At 37.5% G+C, this 7,500-nt stretch overlaps 1 protein-coding gene across 1 annotated transcript in view; it reads right to left on the bottom strand.

The window, feature by feature from the left end:
• LOC143026514 (uncharacterized) overlaps positions 1-7,500 on the bottom strand; it is a 50,642-nt gene that overhangs the window by 30,310 nt on the left and 12,832 nt on the right. The gene's annotated exons all lie outside the window — the stretch shown is intronic.

The following is a 7,500-nucleotide window of genomic DNA, read 5'->3' as shown; positions in this document are numbered from 1 at the left end:
ACACCCAGTACTAAAAAGAATATACTGTAAAGAAATAAGAAAGAATTCAAAGAGCAACAACAAAATTGGCACCAACTCTCTCTAAATTGACATACGAACAAAGATTGTCCAAATTGGAACTACTAACTCTGGAACAAAGAAGAGAAAGGGGAAATCTACTGACCATTTACAGAATTATGAAAGGGATGGAAGTCCTCAACAAAGATGACTTATTAAAGTGGGATAAGAGAAAAACAAGAGGACATGAAAAGAAACTCAAAAAGGATATTTATAGAAGAGATCTGAAAAAGAATAGTTTCCTACACAGAGTGGTGGATATTTGGAACAAACTGGATAAGGCAACAGTGTGTGCAAAAACTATACAAGAATTTAACCCCTTTATCATATGCATTCTATTTATTTATTCATTTATTTGTTTGTTTATTTATTCATCAATTAATTAGCCAATTCATTATTTAGTTATCTATTATTTTATGTCTTTTATTTCTTTATTTGTTTATTCATTGTTCATTTATTTATTCGCTTATTTATTTGGTACATTGATATTGTTTATTTATTATTTATCAGTTTATGTATAAATTTTGTTTATTTATTTATTTGCGCTCAGCACAGGTAGAGATGGGCTAATTGCTTGATTAAAAAGTGCGTTTAACTCTATTTTTTTCTGGGGCAGACCGAGGAAGTTTAAAGGATAGTTTTTCCTTTCTCAGTCCTAGGTTTCGGGAAGAGAGACCAAAATATGATAAAGAAAAATTGTGCAGAATAGTATAAACAATTATACACTGCAACACGGTTGGCGTGCGCCTGAATGGCGAGAGCCGGCTAAAAAATCAAGGCATCTTACGCCAGTAGATTTCTCTTCAGGGGAAAATTGAACAGGAATGACTTGAACGTTTTCATGCGTTGGATGTTTGTTTCGAATTGATGTTGGCGGAAAGACACATGTAAGAGGCTGGTAGAGAGACGTGGGTAGAAAGTGGAGTAGATGGTGAGGGTTTCATTTTTATGAGATGGGTGTTTGGTAAACAACAGTTCGTAAGCGAGCAGTTGTATAAGTTCGCTTTCCGCTTGGAGTAATAAAAATGGCGGGGGCTGGTACTTATTGCTGACATGTAACCTAAATAAGTTATGCAGAGATTCGAGATTGCTTAAGTAAACAATATTGCATATAGACACGTAACAACGAATCTGATTGGAGAAAGAGTGGGGGGGGGATTCAATTGGTTCACGATTGTAAAACACGCCGTTAGGGGAGGATCTTGAAATATAAAGTTAAAGATCATTGGACTAAAGAAATCATTATGTCATTGTAGAACTAACTTGGGAAGTAACAATGCGTGTTCTCACGGAATTCATAGGGTGTACCTTTGAGAACCACGTCGTGTAACAGATATACAAGAATGAAAAGAAAATCTACAACAAAAATTCTTTCCCCTATACAGAAAATATAATGGAGTGGAGAAAGTAAAAAATAAGACACGTACTAAACGAAAGTAAGCGCACGAAAGTAGCGGCTAAGACGTTAATGAGTGCATTTTCATGTTCCATTATTCCGAAAATAGAAATGTTAAGCTTTATCCACTTATGGGTGGGGTTTTTGAAAGACGTCACATACGGGAGTCGAGCCTCGTGACATGTCGGCTGTGATAAGAGTTTCAACAAAAAATGGAGTTTATGTTCTCGGATTGAGGGTCGACTCTGTATGTGCAGTATTTTATTGACATTTATCTTGACTTACTTTAACTGATTTGATTAAGCCGAGGGACATTTCTTTTACGCTTAAATGCTTACTCGTAAGTTTATTAGTCCTTTTGAGTGCGTCTTTCTACTCACGCCTTACATTCTGTCCATCGCCAGTTGATTTTATTAAACTGAGATGAGGCCTCCGGTCATAAAAGCTTAGCGACAAACAAGACAAATTCGTTGTTACCCAGAACTTGTCGGATAATTGAAGCCCATCGGTACTGTGCAGTAATTTACATATTGTAACTTGGTGAACCGACGCTTAGCTAGTTTCTTGGCTCATTCTTTGCCAGAGGGCTCACTGAACTGAATCAAATGATCTGATTCCAAACAGAATAAAATAAATACCCTGTTGTGCCTTTGAGCCTTAGAAATACTTTTCTTGTCGCCAGAAATAAAACATAAGAGCATAAGAATGAGACTGCAAGAGACCATAAGGCCTACACTAGGCAGTTTTATATAAATTACCACCTATCATAGCTATCCATAAAGTTATCTAACGTCAGCAGCCTGTAGTTTCAGCGCTCACTATATGGTTAGTAAGTCTATTCCATTCGTTAACCACTCTATTAGTAAACCAGATCTTGCCTATTTCCTTCTTCAATCTAATTTTGTCCAATTTAAACCCATTACTGCGAGTCCTGCCTGTTTTGTTGTCTTAATATGATGGCCTTGTCTGCATCACCCTTGTTAAACCCCTTGGCCCGCTTGAAAACCTCTATTAGATCACCCCGCACTCGACGTCTTTCCAGAGGGTGTAAATTAAGGTGCCTAAGCCTATTCTCGTAAAGTAAATTTCTGAGCCCATGTATCATTTTGGCCATTCCCCTCTGTACTGATTCTAGTGCATTAATATCCATTCTGTAGGGCGTAGACCAAAACTGTACCTCTGCACTTTATTTGTAACTCCTAGCAGTGAAACCTAATGCTCTGTTTACTTTCTTCCTGACACTAATGCACTGCCTCCTGGATAAGGCCAGGACTCACTAGCACTCCCAAGTCTCGCATTCAGTTTTGTCCAAGATGTTATCTAAGCTATATTTGTTTTCTGGGTTGTGTAAATCTGCGTACACACTATAATTGAGATCATGATGATAATGATAATAATGATAGTGATGATAATAATATAATAATATTAATGATAGTAGTAATAATAATGATGATAATAATAATAATAATAATAATAATAATAATAATAATAATAATAATGATAATAATAATAATAATAATAATAATAATAATAATAATAATAATAATAATAATAATAATAATAGTAATAATAATAATAATAATAATAATAATAATAATAATAATAATAAAAATGATAATAATGATAATAATAGTAATAATAATAATAATAATGATAATAATAATAATAATAATAATAATAATAATAATGATAATAATAACAGTAAAAATAATAATGATAATGATAATCATAATAATAATAATTATGATAACAATAATAATAATAACAATAAAGATAATAATAATAATAGTAATAATAATAATAATAATAATAATAATAGTAATAATAATAATAATAATAATAATAATAATAATAATAATAATAATAATAATAATAATAATAATAATAATAATGATAATAATGATAATGATAATAATAATAATAATGATGATGGCCCCTAGGTGTTAGAGGAGAAAGAACTTCAAGGGCGTTTCTGTGACGTCACTTTTTATGCTGACGTCATCGCCAGACGAAGGAAATGACGTCATAGAAACGTCACACGTCGTGCTTGTCCTCTAAATCGGTAGTTCCTGAACTTTTGGCACTGTGCCTCTTTCGGTCAACCTTGGGCGCATGGCACCCCCTACTCTCCCCCTCCTCCTCCACCCCCACTTCCATCTTCAAAGAGATTTTTTTTCGTCCGTTTCGAACGCACTTTTAAAGACGGTCAGTCGGTAAATACTCAGACAAAAACTCGCATGACAAAGTTATCATTGAGCAATTCACTGAGGAAATAATTTGGACAAATTATAATTCATAAGCATAAACTTAATAATAAACACAGTGTATGATAATATAAATAAACTATAATTTTTCCTTTTAATCCTCCTGAAACCACCACCTTACCGAGCGGAATTTGTTTAACTTGATGCCCCCCCCCCCTCCACCACTTCCTCGGTAAGGTAAGCGTCAAAGCCAATCTCTTCCGTATTTGGTAGTACTATTTTTGACCGATGACATTACGTGGGACATTCCCTTCGTTAATAAAAAGGCTTTAACCTCTAAGATTAATCTTTTCTATGCTAGGTAATCCTTTTCCTTTAGGCCTGCCTGGATCACCTTGGATTGATGGTTTATGATGTATATGTCGCGTCACCCTGACAAAGTCTTTTTTGAAATATTTGGTTGCTTGAAGATGCCTCTGCGTGGAGTTTTTCTTCCATGCTCTCTCTCTGAGTGTTTTCCTGAGGCTGGCCGTCCTATTGCCAAGTGACACACACATACACATGCACGTACACACACACACACACACACACACACACACACACACACACACACACACACACACACACACACACACACACACACACACACACACACACACGGCTCGGTGGCGGAGTGATACGGCTCGGTGGCGGATTGGTAAAGCACTGGCCTCAGAAGCCAGAGAACCGGGGTTCGATTCCCCGGCCGGGCGGAGATAAGTTGGGTTTGTCTCCTTTCACGTGTAACCCCTGTTCACCTAGCAGTGAGTAGGTACGGGACGTTAGTCAAGGAGTTGTGACCTTGCTGTCCCGGTGTGTGGTGTGTGAGTGGTCTCAGACCTACCCAGAGATCGGCAAATAATGAGCTCTGAGCTCACTGCCGTAGGGTGGTGTCTGGCTGTCTCGACAGAGACTGCAGCAGATCCGAGGTGAATACACACACACACACGCACACATGTATGATGATTGGAGAAAGAATCTCGTGAATGTTGCTTCTTTACTGTGTATTACGGTTTGGTAAAATTAGGTAATCACACACACATCAGACGAGGGCAGGAGTTATATGATTATATATTATGTATGTATACATGCATGCATGTACGTACGTATGTATGTGTGTTTGTATGTATGTATGTATGTATGTATATATGTATGCGTGCATGTATGTATGTATGCGTGCATGTATGTATGTATGTATGCATGCATGCGTGCATGTATGATCTTAGGTTAATCTCTAATTCTTAAATGCGTTTATCTTGACCCTAATACTCCCTTGACAGTCTGTGACACAAAACTCCTTTATTCAGCTTGGTTTGACCTCTGTATCGAGAGACTATTTAAGGATGACAATATAGCTTCCCAGATTTATACAATGTGTAGCTTCCTATTCCTTTCCATGTGTGACATTAAAAATTGCGTGGAATGGCGTACGCGTAAAGGTATGCACCGAGTCGACTTGAATGGAAACGTACAAAGTGAAGGTCGGCCAGCGCAAAGATGGTCGACTACGCTTTGATTTAAACAAATACATTGTAGCTCGACCGCTCGCAAGGATCTATTAATGTCACTTGTAAAATCAGCTTGGAGTTGCTATTTCTGACTCGGCAGGTATTGTACCCTCAATGCCTACTAGACCTGAGCTGTGCTCAAGAATGACGTCATAAACCTGCACTTGAATGACGTATGCAACCGGATTTTCCTTGCACCCGTTGAAATAACACTATTCAGTAAATCTGTTATAGGAAGATTATATGGTGAGTACAGGTGACTGTCAATAAAGTATTGTTACGTTGATATCGTGACTAATAATGCAGGTTCTGTAGTTCAACGAATTAGGTATATTGGGTGACTTCTTAGTCCAGTGTAGACAAACATACCTGAGCGTGGGCACATAGTTATCGAAGTGGAAATAGCTAGTTTGTTCTACAGTTAACTTGCTCTCTTACAGTCATGTGAGGTTCTCGGTAGAACACTTTTTAATAAGACCGAAATAGTCAGAGTATTTCTAAGGTTGTCATGACTACCGGCGTTACCATGGTTTCACATCCTCAACGGAGACAGTACTGCAGTAAATTCCGTTTTCACGTGCATCTATATGAACACTTAATCAATCGTTCCTACTACTTGTTAGTAGCCTCGACTCAGGTGATTTATTATTATATCATCATATAGGTTGATCTGGCAACCATCATCGTTCTCTCTCCGTCGTACCTCCTCCTCCTCCTCCCCCTCCCCCTTCACATCCTTCTTAGACTCCCACACGTCTCCGTCTACTTTCTTCTCACTCGAGCAACTGCCGTGCATGTGGGAAGATGAATCAAGACAGTTTTCTCTTTTACCGTCGATTCTTTTAAATTTGAATGCTTCGTACCAATTCTTTCTGCATTTTTAAAATTAAATTATTGGGTTTCTCACAGAGTAGTCATGTGAAATTGTTAGGGGGTTTGAGTATAACGAAATGGGGCAACGAAGAAATACTTGAAACAAGACAGCGGGTGATTGTGGAGCGCGTGGTATGTTGAGTATTGCGTGGTAGGGTGTTGAACTCTAAATATAGATTCTTTGGCGAATCGTTCGAGGTAACAAAAGGTATATTTTCTTTGTTTAAAAGTGTAGACGGCTTGCGACATGTACTGATAAAGTTTATTGTGCAGATAATATGAAATTATATTTTAAAAACGCATTCAAAAATGGAATGACGAAAATTCATGAAAAATGAACACAAACCACTGAATTTTTACACAGCTCGCACTTGAAGAGGACATGTGTAGTTGTGGAAGGTCCTAACAAGATTATGTGAGGTACACTGGAAGTAGAGGATGACAAACGTGAGATTAATGGTCAAGAAACTAAATCAGGTCACAAGAGGAAAAGGTACATGAGACTGCTAATGTAACATGTGAACTTCGGTGGTCTTGGTAACCATGAGACGACTGGGTAGCAGACGTTAGCGGTGGTGGTGGGGGCGGTGGAGGAGGCAAAGTTCGTGCGGGCGTATGCAGGAAGTTATACTGTATACTTGTGCGTGTTTATGCATGCAGAAACACATGCATACGTGCGAATGCTCATGCACTGTGCGGGTACATGCGTATGCGTGTGTTCATGTGCATGCATATTCATTGCGTGTGTGGGGGATGAGCGCGTGCACAGTCGTATGTGTTCGCGTGTACACACTTATACAAAATATATTACTGGACTGAGTCTGCTTTGTTCCCGTCTCTTGTTTCTCTCGATGTGTGTGTGTGTGTGTGTGTGGTTTCCGTCACTCATACCAGCAACGTTGATATAAATGAAATGTCTCGTTTAATAACACGCGAAATAAGTAGATCCGAATATTGGGAAAGACAAAAATATATAATATATATTCGAGTAGAGGTACAGCGACTCCACAGTATGACCATACAAGTATCCTACTGAACTAGTGTATAAATATATATTTTTTCTGTTGTCACGCTATTTTATACGGATTACCCTTCTACAAATCCTGAATCTGACCTTTACAGATGAATAAAATCGTTTCATAATAATCAGAAAATGTACTACTAAGTCGTAAGGCAAAATAAATAAGAATTTCTTTTTTCTTTCTATACTCGAATGCAACAAACGGTTAAGAAAAATATTGACGCTGGGGTAAGGGTTAAACGTCGGTGTGAACTTTAATCCAAATACTTACTTCAGAACAGAATAAAGTATTTTTCTTTATGTTTCTAAAAGGCGCCACGGAATTGGAAAGAATGAAAATCTTGTTCTTATGAGTCCAGAAGGAAAAGTAAGAATGCCAATAAATGTATATGGAACTGAACA

This window comes from Oratosquilla oratoria, chromosome 1 (assembly GCF_046742065.1).
Source record: "Oratosquilla oratoria isolate Oo_2021 chromosome 1, ASM4674206v1, whole genome shotgun sequence".
NCBI lineage: Eukaryota > Metazoa > Arthropoda > Malacostraca > Stomatopoda > Squillidae > Oratosquilla > Oratosquilla oratoria.
This window is presented reverse-complemented; position numbering and strand designations above follow the sequence as displayed.